The sequence below is a fragment of the Hemitrygon akajei genome, chromosome 4 (genome assembly GCF_048418815.1).
Source record: "Hemitrygon akajei chromosome 4, sHemAka1.3, whole genome shotgun sequence".
Lineage (NCBI taxonomy): Eukaryota > Metazoa > Chordata > Chondrichthyes > Myliobatiformes > Dasyatidae > Hemitrygon > Hemitrygon akajei.
In genome coordinates, this window is record NC_133127.1 from 8,265,262 (window position 1) to 8,278,936 (window position 13,675).

A 13,675-nucleotide genomic window follows, 5' to 3' on the forward strand; every position below is an offset into this window, starting at 1 on the left:
ATGAGGATGTTAGGAGAATTCAGGATGACTTGGATAGGCTGGGTGAGTGGGCAGATACTTGGCAGATGACGTTTAATGTGAATAAGTGTAAGGTTATCCACTTTGGGAGTAAGAACAGGAAGGCAGATTATTATCTGAATGGTGTAGAGTTAGGTAAGGGAGAAATACAAAGCGATCTAGGAGTCCTTGTTCATCAGTCACTGAAGGCGAATGAGCAAGTGCAGCAGGCAGTGAAGAAGGCTAATGGAATGTTGGCCTTTATTACAAAGGGAATTGAGTACAAGAGCAAGGAAATCCTTTTGCATTTGTACAGGGCCCTGGTGAGACCGCACCTGGAGTATTGTGTACAGTTTTGGTCTCCAGGGTTAAGGAAGGACATCCTGGCTGTAGAGGAAGTGCAGCGTAGATTCACAAGGTTAATTCCTGGGATGTCCGGACTGTCTACGCAGAGAGGTTAGAGAGACTGGGCTTGTACATGCTGGAATTAAGGAGATTGAGAGGGGATCTGATTGCAACATATAAGATTATTAAGGGATTGGACAAGATAGAGGCAGGAAATATGTTCCAGATGCTGGGAGAGTCCAGTACCAGAGGGCATGGTTTGAGAATAAGGGGTAGGTCATTTAGGACAGAGTTAAGGAAAAGCTTCTTCTCCCAGAGAGTTGTGGGGGTCTGGAATGCACTGCCTCGGAAGGCAGTGGAGGCCAATTCTCTGGATGCTTTCAAGAAGGAGCTAGATAGGTATCTTATGGATAGGGGAATCAAGGGATATGGGGACAAGGCAGAAACCGGGTATTGATAGTAGATGATCAGCCATGATCTCAGAATGGCGGTGCAGGCTCGAAGGGCCGAATGGTCTACTTCTGCACCTATTGCTATTGTCTATTGACACTTGAAGTTGCTGAGCAGGTTGACTCTGGTTAAGAAGATATATGGTGCATTGGCCTTTAACTGTGGGATTGAGTTCAAGAGTCAAGAGGTGTTGTTGCAACTGTATAGGACCCTGGTCAGACTCCATTTGGAGTACTGTGCTCAGTTCTGGCCACCTCATTACAGGAAGGATGTGGAAACTATGGAATGGGTGCAGAGGAGATTTACAAGGATGTTGCCTGGATTGGGGAGCATGCCTCACGTGAATAGATTGAGTGATCTTAGCCTTTTCTCCTTGGAGCAACAGAAGATGAGAGGTGACTTGATAGAGGTGTATAAGATGATGAGAGGCACTGATCGTGTGGATAGTCTGAGGCTTTTTCCCCAGGGCTGAAATTTCTAACACGAGAGAGCACAGTTTTAAGGTGCTTGGAAGTAGGTACAGAGTGGATGTCAGGGATAAGTTTTTTTACGCAGAGAGTGGTGAGTGTGTGGAATGGGCTGCCATCAACTGTGGTGGAGGCAGACACAATAGAAGCTTTTAAGAGACTCCTGAATGGGTACATGGAGCATAGAAAGTTGGAGGGCTATGGGTAACCCTAGGTAATTTCTGAAAAAGTACGTGTTCGACACAACATTGTGGGCCAAAGAGACTGTATTATGCTGTAGGTTTTCTATGTTTCTATGTTCTATGTTTCTATATATTGGCCTCTAAATCGTAGCCAAGATGTGGGGTTAAAATTACAAAGGGAGCTGGGAAACGCATGTAATAAGGGTAATGCCACAATTGTAATTGGGGGCTTCAATATTGCAAAAAGATTGAGAAAATCAGGCTGGTGTTGGATTGTAAGAGAAGGAATTCATTGAATGCCCGTCAGGTGGCTTTTTAAAGCAGCTTGTGCTTGAGCCTACTCGGGGAAAGGTGATCTTAGATTGGTGTTGAGTAATAATCAAGATCTTATTACTGAGCTTAATGTAAAGGAATCCTTAGAAGGCAGTGATCATATATGATTGAATTCATATTGAAGTTTGAGAGTGAGAAGCGTAACTCACATGTATCAATATCAGAATGGAATAAAGGGAATTACAGAGGCATGAGAAAGGAGCTTGCTTAAGTGGATTGGAGGAGGATATTGATGAGGATGATGGTAGGGCAGAGATGGCTGAAGTTTCTGGGTATAGTTGACAAGGCGCAGGATAGATATGTCCCACGGAAGTAGTAGTTTTCAAGTAGCAGGGGTAGGCAATTGTGGCTGACAAGGGAAGTTAAATACTGCATAAAAGCAAGGAAAAGGCATTTAATGTAGCAAAAGTGCGTGGGGAGCTGAATAATTGGGAAGCTTTCCAACAAAAGGCAATTAAAAAAAATTATAATGGAAAAGATGAAATATATGAGGGCAAACTAGCAAACAATCTAAAGGAGGATACTAAAAAGAGAGTGGTGCAAGTTCTCCTGAAGTCAACCACTCCGTTTGTCTTGTTGACATTGAGTAACAGGTTATTTGTCTGACACTGTGCCTCAGAACTCTTTCACTTCCTCTCTGTAGGCTGTCTCACTGTTGTTGGTGATGAGCCCCACCACTGTTGTGTCATTGGCAATCTTGAGTGGTGTGTTTAGCCGTGAGCTCAATACAAAACCTTGGGCTGAAGTGCAGTGAGGAAAGAGTGCTTCTGCATCCTGACCATCTTGTCTTTGTTAGGAAGTCCAACATCCAGTTGTACTGTGGTGTATTTAGACTGAGGAGTAGGAGTTTGTTCATCAAAGTCTGTGAGACGTCTGACTCTACCAAGTAGCTGATGAGTAAACAAAAGCTGCTAATTAATTTTGGGTTGCTCCATCTCTGTGCCTGTGTTCCTTTAAATCTGCAGAGAGGGCATGTATAAAAAAAAAATAGGAGTAGGCTCTTTGGTCCCTGTACTGCTCTCCCCTTGAATAAAGTAATCGTTTTTCTTTACTACCATCCTCTTGCACTAAGCCCAAAGTATTTGACTTCCTTGATAGCTAAAAATCAATTTCTGTCGTTAATATACCCCATCAGTGATTTTCTGTAGATCTCCTGGTTAAGCAGCTCTAAAGTTTCATTTCCTCTGGGTGAAGCTATTTCTTCTCATTGTGGTCCCTTTTTGTGATTGACTATTGTTTTTACACACCCCAGCGACTGAAATCAGCATCCCTACATTTATCCTGACATTGTCTATTAGAAAGAAAAAATACTGTTTCTGTTTTTTTTCCTTCCTTATTGGATAACACTCATATTTCTATCCACTGTATTCTCGCCATGCTGCAACATATTTATACATCCTGAAGACTTACATTGCAGCCCGCATCAATCCTCAGGCAATGTCACTATATTACCCCAACTTTCTAAGTTTGTTTATTAATATCCTCTGTGACACCTTATGAAAGACCTGAAAATCCAAATATGCTATATCAATTCATTAACTCTTACCTAATATGCTTCTTATAATCTCCAAAATTACTGATGAATTTTTCAAATGTGGTTTTATTTAAGTTGATTATGCCCCATCATGTTATTTTTCAAATGTGCCTTCACCACTTCAATGACAGATTTCAGCCTTTTCCTTGCTACTAATTTCAGATTAATCTCTGTAGGTCTTCAAGTTCTGACTGTCTTCCATCTCTGTTAGTAAGGTTTCATTTGCTGCTTTCCAATCTGAATGTACTCCCTCCACCACAACCTTCTGTTTTCTGCAGGCAAGCCAATTCTGAATCCACTTGGCTAAACTTCCCTGGATCCCATGCCTTCTGACTTCCTGAATAAGCCTACCATGTGGAACCTTGTCAAATGCCTTACTAAAATCCATGTAGATCACATCCACTGCACTACCCTCATCTATATGCCTGGTCACCTCTTCAAAGAACTCTAACAGGCTTGTTAGACATGATCTGCCCTTCACAAAGCCATGCTGACTGTCCCTGATCAGACCATGATTCTCTAGATGCCCATAGATCCAATCTCTAAGAATCTTTTCCAACAGCTTTCCCACCACAGAATCTCAAAGTTTATTCATGTTTAAAACTCTGGTTTCATTGTGAACTATATCTATTTCAACTTTTATATAAAACTCAAGGAAACAATGTTCACACTGCAACTGAATTCCCTTTAACTACTAGATCATCATTTAACACCTTTTTCCATGAAGCAATAGTTCACCTAACATAGCTTGTTTTTTCAACCATTGAGGGAACCATCACTTATACTTTCCAAGGATTGATCTTCCTGTTCCTGTTACTGTTAATTTGGTTCCTCCAATCTATGTACACTATTATGTTCCCTGTAATTATTCTTTTATCCTTATTACATGCATCTCTAATGCCATAATTTATGTTATGCCCTGCATTGCCATTACATTTTGAGGTTCTATAAGCAACTTACATCTTTTTTTTCTTCTTTATGCTTCATGCTGTTTCATACCTCTTCCTAAACTATTACCACTACTTGATTTTCTGAGCTAAAACCCCTTGTTTCATTGCTTGAATTTAATTCTTGCACTGACTTTGTTTCTATTTAACTTCCCTGAATTTCCCTTCACCAGAACCTGCTCTTCATGTGTTTATTCCATCCTGTTTTCCTTCCCACAATCTCCCTCCCCATCCCTCCATTCCTCACGTTGGTTTAAAGGTTATCTAAAGCTCTATTTATACCATTTGCTGATATTATTGTGAAACCAGCGCAATAGAGCAGTTGCTTTTAAATATAAACATAAATGCTAGAAGACCTCAGCACGTCACTCAGCACCTGTGGAGTAAGAAAACAGTTAATGTTTTGGTTCTGTGACCTTGGTCTTGGAACTGAAGAAAGCATAAATAAATTGTTTACTATAGCAACATCTGGATTTATTTATCACCTGCCTTTTTAACCTTGCATTGGTGCTTTTGTCCCATAAGTTGAAATCTATCACCCTTCCAGCCATTTCATTCTGTGAAATCATTTATCTAATTTTACTTGGCAGTGTGGATAAAATTGTAACCTGGAAATTGTTGCTTCTGTAGGTTTGCTTCTTAATTTTAATTCTGGTTGCTCGTTTACCTTCAGAGCCTCCTGCTTTGCTCTCTGTAACACTGGTGTCTTTTTCTCTAATTCACCTGTCCCCATTTCCCATAGAGTTCCTTTTCACTTCCCCAATTTGAATGCCTCTCTCCCACAGATTCTGATGCTGCAGACAGTTGATAGGAGATTTTGCTGCAGATGCCACTAATTGACAAGGATGTTGTGTAATGCAAGTTCTTCTTGCCATATTTATGACCAATTTTAATGTATTGTAGTTCTCTCTCCAAATCTATCAGCTTTCATTCCTCTGGATTATAATCCATTCAATGATTTGTAAAATGCTTGTCATTAATTCATCCTCTCCTGACATACTAAAAATCCATTATGTATAAAGGCACTAACAGATTAATTTGCAAAATCTGAATCACAACCTGAAGTAATAGAAGTTTCATAGTAATAGTAGTATTTTGCCCTTAAAAATACACATTTGCTATGACTTAAAGTATCTGTCTTGACATTTGAAATAATAATAGTTTAATGGTCTGGAGTTTTTTTTTGTTTTCTCTCCTACTTATTTTAAGATACACTGATAATCAGGTATTCTTAGTATTCTTGAAACAGCAAGGGATTTGATTTAGGTAGTACAGTTGATGTTATAGATCTAGTTGGCCAAATTGGATCAGACTAATTAATTCTTGATCTCTTGCTTCTGTGATAATTTACATGATGGAATAAAGCTGATGTTCATTGTGCTGTTGGTTTACAAAATGCTGTTCAGTATTTACAGACCTCATTGGCATCTGACTGCACGTAAATGAAGAATAGCCTACCCTTATTCCATCTGCCTCTGAGAGCTGTTCTATCATTCATCAAGGCCATGTCCGACCTTCTATCTTAGGATCATTTTTCAACATAATCCTATAACATCCAGAAACCTGTCAAACTGTGTTTCAAATACAATGAACTACTGAGTATCTGCAGCCATCCTCGATGACGAATTTCACTCTCTAAGCAAGGAAACTCCTCACTCCTAAAGGGCTTACCCCTTATTCTGAAACCATGATCCCTAATTCTAGATAGCCAGGGGAAGCATCCTCCTTGCATTCAACCTGTCAAGCTCTACAAGAATACTTGTAAGGTTCAATGAAACATAGAAACCCTACAGCACAATACAGGCCCTTCGGCCCACAAAGTTGTGCCGAACATGTCTCTATCTGAGAAATTACTAGTCTTACTCAAAGCCCTCTATTTTTCTAAGCTCCATGTACCTATCCAAAAGTCTCTTAAAAGACCCTATCGTATGCACCTCCACCACCGTTGCCGGCAGCCCATTCCACGCACTCACCACTCTCTGCATTAAAAAAAAACTAAATCCTGACATCTCCTCTGTACCTACTCCCAAGCATCTTAAACCTGTGCCCTCTTGTGGCAGCCATTTCAGCCCTGGGAAAAAGCCTCTGACCATTCCTCTCATTTGGTGAAATTCCAGAGAGCAAACGTGCCATCTCTGGAAACAGTCTGGTGAATCCTTGCTGCACTTCCTCTAATGGTAATTGTATCTTTTTTTGATAATATTGATGCAATCATAACAAGGACACATGAGTGAATATACTTCATTAGGCATTTGAGGAAATTTAGTGTGTCACCAAGGATTCTAAGATATTTTTGCAGATGTACCTTGGAGAGCAGCCTGACAGGTTACATCATTGCCTGGTATGGAGGCATTAGTACACAGGATTGTAAGAGACTTCAGAAAGTTGTAGATTCAGCCAGCTCCATCATGTGGTACAAGCCCCCTCACTATTGAGGACATCTTCAAATGGCAATATATCAAGAAGGCAGCATCCATCATTTAAGGACCCACACCAGGCAGGGCATGCCCTCTTCTCATTACTAATATCAGGGAGAAGGTACAGTAGTTGGAAGACTCACACTCAATGCTTTAAGAACTACTTCTCCTCTACCATTAGATTACTGAACAATCCGTAAACCCATGAACACCACCTCGCTGTTCCTCTTTTGCACTATTTATTTATTTTTACTTAATGTAGTTTGTTTTGGTTCGCTATACTGCTGCCACAAAACAATAAATTTCATGACTAATGGCAGTGACATTGAACCTTATTCTAATAATGCCACATTAACTGGTTCCCGTTATCTGTTTAACAAGTGAAATCTACAAAGAAGTCCAGCAGGTAAGTCAAATGTGACTTTCTTTACCATAATCCGTGCTGATTCTGCTGATTGTATTCTTTACAAAATATTCTGTTGTTGTATAATTTATTACTGATTCCAGCATTTTCCTTTTGCTAGTAATGCTAAGCTAACAATGTGGCAGTTTTATTATTTTCCTCTCCTACTATACTTGAGATTGGCTAGTAGTGTGCGCTTAAAGCATCAGTACTTTTGAACAGGATTTACATTGTGTTTGCAGCAATTGGTATAATTTATTGCAGATAATCTGAGTTTAAAATAATGACAGAATATAGGAATGAGTGGACTTGATCTTCATTTATGGCATTGATAGTCTTGATGGAGGAGGTGGAGACAGTATATAAAAACACACGATGGCAAATCCCTTGTCACCAGACATTTGCTCCCAAAGCATTCCAAAGGCAGCTAGAGATAAGCATTTTATCAATTTTGTCATCTATTGTTATCATTCATTGCTGAATGCCTGCCAAGTTTTTGCGTGCTTGGTGCTCATTCAGTTGCATTGCTGGGTAATGGCGAATATCTTTGGATGGACCTTGAAGAGGGCAGTTTGTATTCACAAGCTGGAAAAATAAATGGATAAAAGGTGTTGGTAAAACTGTGGTGAACTACATATACCTGTCTGGACACGGCCTCTGCTGACTGCTCCTGTGGCTCCTCCCACAGACCCCTGTATAAAGGCGATTGAGGTCTGAGCCAGGCCTCTCTGTCTCCAGGATGTAGTATGGTGGTCAACCACTGTTTGTTCCTTCTTCCAGTCAATAAAAGCCGATATCTCGCCTTTATGTCTCAGAGTGAGTTATTGATGGTGCATCAAAAACAAATTAGATGGATTATACCTACATATGACCCAATAAATTACTCATTGTATTTCTTATCATACAGAGTGAATTCTGAAAGTTTAATGCATTAGCAAAAGCATATCCTACCAATTCAAATCCTGAGGGCTATAATATCACTTAATTTGCTTTTTGTATATCAGCCTTTTGTCTCCTGGGAGTTGGACAGCTAGTTTCTACTAGTGAAATACCTTTGCACCTGGAAGAAGAATAAAAAATATTGTGGATTACAAGAAGATCCTTTGAAACTAGAAGAGATGAAAATAATTGTTTGATTATATTGACTATTGTCTGCAGATATTAAACATTTCTTGGATCTATTAAATTAAATGAAATGTGGCTAACGATGCTCGGAATTGCATTAGTCACAAATCCAACTGAATTAATTTATCTGTGCATACTGAGTCTATAGTTTATATACATAACTGGAGCATTCACATTGTGAGAGCCAAGAGGTTGAAACAATAATGTTACCTGAAATGGTAGCTAGGTATAAAGTTAAAGTGAAACAAGTACCATAGTCTATACAGGTATTTCATCGAGTGTCATTCTGAAGAGAACCAAATACAGCTTTTAATATGGCCAAAAAAAAAAAGCCCTGGAGAGAAGTCCTGGAGAGAGCAAAGGGTAAAGGGTAGGGGTGGAACCAGAATAATTAGATTAGTTTTAACTGACTCTGATTCAGATTCATATTTATTTTTCACATGTACATTGAAACATTCTGTGAACTACATCATTTGCATTATAACAACCGACACAGCTAGTGATGGCGCTGAAGGCAGCCTGCAAGTGTCACTACACATTCTGGCGCCAACTTAACATGTCCAGCATCTCAGTGGAACAACATAGAATTCAAAACAGAATATACCAAGTGAAAAAGCAACAACAGCATGGAGATCCAATGGTTCAGTTGATGAGGAACCTTGTAAGACTCAGGAGCTCCAAATACACAGGGGCGATAACTCTCCAACAGCCAGAGACCAACTGTCGCGGATAAGGAGGACCCCATGGACATGTGGAGATCGGGACCACGAGGAAAGCCTGGCCAGCATATTCTCCTTTCCTGGGTAATATCCTTTTCTCTTCATTGACTGTACATAGAATTCTAGTATGGTGCACACAGAAACAGTTTGTGAACTCAGTTGCTTTTAGTTGAAACAATAAAGTTACTTGTTGGTAACTACAGATTCTCTGTGCCTCACTGATCATTATTACAAGGGTGATTCTTGTAACAGAATTAACAAGCCCTGTTCTTCCCTCTCATGCACCCACACACATACATAGCCCTCTAACCTCAAGTCAGGCTGTCTACAGCCTCCGGCTTACAGCAGGCTCATGGAATTGCAGATATTGGGCCTTCCACCTCCCCAACAGACTTGCAGAGCTATCCAGAATTGGAGCTTTGACCATTGGGCCTCAACTTCTGGACTTCCAATTGACCTTTGGGCTTTAATCTAGGGTTCTGATTGACTTTCTGGTCTTGATTGTTGTTAACCAAGGACTCACTGATGATGGCAGATAAGGATCCAAAATCTCTGATGGTTGGACACTGAATACTAGGCCTCAAATCCAGACTCACAGTTCACATACCCAGGGGGTTACTGGCCCTCGTTCTCGCTGGTCTGCTGATATCAGACCATATTCAGATCTCTGAGCTTTGAACAGAGTGCAGGATTCAACTCTGGCTGGACCTCTAACTCCCGCACAACAATCTCCCTAGACCCTAACCTGATCTCTAACTCCCTTCTCTGTCCCCAAAACCATCTGTAGAAATCTAAAGAAAACTTGAAAAGAACAACTAAATCTCGATGGAGACAGCCGTTTGGCACCATCTTGGTACCTCGCTTCATCATAAAGACCAGGAAAGGTCATTTTAAGTTGTAGAGAAGATGGAGGGAGATTCTGGCATGATATTGATACTTGTTTATTATTATTATCACCTGTTATAAGATGAAAATTTAGACTTGCAAGCCATTCATACAGATCTTCTATGCTTAAGCAATTCGAGTGCATATCTGGATACTTACATTTTGTGGTTGTAAATTCCCAGCTGGTGAAAACACTATTTTGCAATACCAGAGACTGGTATTTGACTCAGTCCTCGAGTACTTCCTCTCTGGAGTTTGCATATTCCTCCCACTTGCAGGCTGATCAGTTAATTGGTCACTGTAAATTACCCTTAGTGTATGAGTGAGTGGTGGGATCTGAGGTTGGGGGGCATTGGTTGATGTTAATTTTGAGAGAATGGCTAATATGGAATTGATGTAGGATCAGTGTTAAGGGTGATAGATTAATGATGTGGACTCAATGGTCAGAACCATTCCTATTCTGAATCTCTCTCTGACTCTATGATATTCCTCAGAACCTGAGTCCCCTCTGTAGGAATAGTGGAGAGTGGCTGCAGTTAATGGGGCTTGTAGCTCTATACTGTAAGAGCTGTCACTGGGGGAGTTTCTTGGTAATTTTGCATTCATCTGCCAGATCTCTTACTGTACACTCAGTGGCCACTTTATTAGGTATACCCTGTAAATGCAAATATTTAATCAGCTAACAATGTGGCAGCAGCTCAGTGAATAAATACATGCAGACATGGTCAAGAGTCAGTTATTGTTCAGACCAAACATCAGAATGGGGAAGAAATATGATCTAAGTGACTTTGACAGTGGAATGATTGCTGGTGTCAGACAGAGTGGTTTGAGTGTCTAAGAAACTGCTGATCTAGGATTTTCAAGCACAATAGTCTCTAGAGTTTACAGAGAATGGTATAAAAAAAAAACCATTAAAAAAATTCAGTGAGTGGTAGTCCTGTGAACAAAAACACCTTGTTTAATGAGAGAGGTCAGAGTGGAATGGTCAGACTGGTTCAAGCTGACAGAAAGGCAACAGTAATTCAAATAACCACTTGTTACAACAATGGTGTGTAGAAGAACATCTTTGAATGCAAAACCTTCAAAGTTCAAAGTTAAATTTATCATCAGAGTACATATATGTAACCACATACAACCCCAAGGTTCTTTTTAATGTGGGCATACATAACAAATCTACAGAACATTAACTGTAAACAAGATCAAAGAACAACAAATTGTGCAAATGAAAATATAAATACATTGCAATAAATAACAAGCATACAATAACAAGATAAAGTCCTTAAAGTGAGACCATTGGTGTGAGAACATCAGAAATAGAATGAGTGTAGTTACTGCCTTTTGTTCAAGAGCTTGGTTGAAGGGCATTAACTATTCTTGAACCTGGTGGTGCGAATCCTGAGACACTTGTACCTTCCGATGGGCAGTAAGCGAGAAAATAGTAGCCTGAGTGGTCATGATCTTTGAAAATGGATGCTGCTTTTCTTCAGCAGCATTTTATGTAGATGTACTCAATGTTTGGGAGGGTTTTACCTGTGATGTAGTGGGCGGAAATTTTGGTAGGATTTTCCACTCTAAGGCATTGGTGTTCCCATGCTAGGCCATAATGCAGCCAGTCAATATGCTTTCCACCACATATCTATAGAAGTTTGCCAAGGTTTTTGATGACGTGCCAAATCACTGTAGACTCCTGAGGAAATAGAGGTGCTGCAGTGCTTTCTTTGTAATTATATTTATGTGATGGGGCCAGGGCAGGTTATGTGAGATAGTGACACCCAGGAATTTAAAGTCACTGACCCTCTCCACCTCTGAGCTTTGGATGAGTTACTAGCTCATAGACCTCTGGTTTTCCCTTTCCTGAAGTCTACAGTGAGTTCTTTGGTCTTATTGACATTGAGTACGAGGTTGTTGTTATTATACCACTGAACCAAATTTTCAATCTCCCTCCTGTATGATGATTCTTCACCTCCTTTGATACAGCCCACAACAGTGGTGTCATTAGCAAACTTGTCTATGGTGTTGGAGCTGGCTTGGGTGTAAAGCAAGTAGAGCAGGAGGCTAAGCACACATTTCTGTGGTGCTCCAGTGTTGATGGAGATTGTGGAAGATCCAAACTGACTGGTGTCTGCAAGTGAGGAAAGCCAGGATCCAATTTCAAAGTGGGTATTGAGGTTCAGGTCTTGGAAATTACTGATTAGTTTTGAAGATTTGAAGTGGATCTGCTACTGCAGCAGAAGATAATGAGCATACACTCAGTGGCCACTTTCATTAGATAAGGGAGGTACCTAATAAAGTGGCAACTGAGTGTGTCTTGTTTCTATCTCATCATCTTTACAGTACTCTTGTTGTAGGTTATCTTAGTTAAGAAATCGAATCTATGTATTACATTTCATGTGCGCTATCATTAGTGTCCTACATAATTCTGTGAAGGTATCTTTAATCTTGTACATCATTTGCACATTAACTCCTAGCTATTCATGTAGGAGGGTACCATTTGACCAGCAACTCCTTTCAGATTCTCAACATTTTAAAAATTAGATAATGAACAGTTGATATCCTGGAACCAATCCCAGCTACAATAGTTAGCTCCAGCTCCCCAATCCAAAATTGATGCACTTCTTCAGATTTGTTTTCAGTCTGCTAACTGATTCTCAATATGTGTTAGTATTACCTCCAATCTGATTTGCTCTAACATTGTTCAAAAACCATTGTCACATCAGAGATGCTTCCTCAACATCCAGATGTATCACATCTACTATTTCCTTAATTATTCTACAAATTACAAACTAAATCTTCAGCTAATTAATCTAAAAAGAAATCTCTCTTTCATAAATCCACATTGACTGCCTAATTCTATCGTTGTCTTTGATGTTGACTTTCTTTCTTTGTATAAGTTCCAGCATACCACTTACTACTGATACCGTTCTAATTGCTCTGTAGTTCTGTAGTTCATTATTTTCCTCTTTCCCACACCCCTAATAACCCTACCCCAGAGCAGAGTATCAAGTGAAGTTCTGGTTTGTCATATCCATAGATGGTCACGGCCTGTTGTATCAATGGGTTAGTGAAATCTTTGTCCTTGATCTCATTACAACCAGAATAATTGTTAATTGAGTCCCTGGTTTTCATGTTTCTCAGGAGCTTTAACCAGATGATATGTGATGGGTAATGATGTTCTTGTGGCATAGCTTAAAGAAGCTTTTCCTAAATTGTTGAGTATTCAAGCTCCTGTACCAATGATAGTAATGGGAAGATAGTAATAACAATAAAGAGGATAAGTTAGTCAACTTACCATCTTTGCATTAAAATATGATTTTAAGTATCAGTATACATTGTGGACATTCTTGTGTCAGAATGACAAATGTTAAACAATATTTTCTTGGTCAAAGTCTCAAAGAGCATCTTAATAAGGATAAAAAAAATTTAAAAAGGTGAGAAATTTGATAAAAAAAGTTACTGAACAAAAGGTATAAGGTAAAGTGATGGGATTAGCAATTGATTAATATGCAAACACGAGGAAATCTGCAGATGCTGGAAATTCAAACAACAACACACACAAAATGCTGGTAGAACACAGCAGGCTAGGCAGCATCTATAGGGAGAAGCGCTGTCGACGTTTTGGGCCGAGACCATTCGTCAGGAATTGATTAATATCCTGCATTTAATGCCTGTGGTGATAGTGGAGCACATTTTAAAATTCTTCAGGTTTGAGAAAGATACCAGTGGATTTAAAAGCTGAAAATGTATACCTTTATATTAGAAGGAAGGGAGACATTGCAAAGAAATTTTAGTCCCGTTAAACAGCCACATGATTTAAAAATGCAGGAAAACTGTATTAAGGGACTAGCATCAGGGCATTTTAAATGTTTAATCC

The 13,675-nt window shown here is 39.6% G+C and overlaps 1 protein-coding gene across 1 annotated transcript in view; it reads left to right on the plus strand.

The window, feature by feature from the left end:
- The window catches only part of LOC140725868 (catenin alpha-2-like), a 212,821-nt gene that overhangs the window by 81,032 nt on the left and 118,114 nt on the right, over positions 1-13,675 (plus strand). The window lies entirely within an intron of this gene.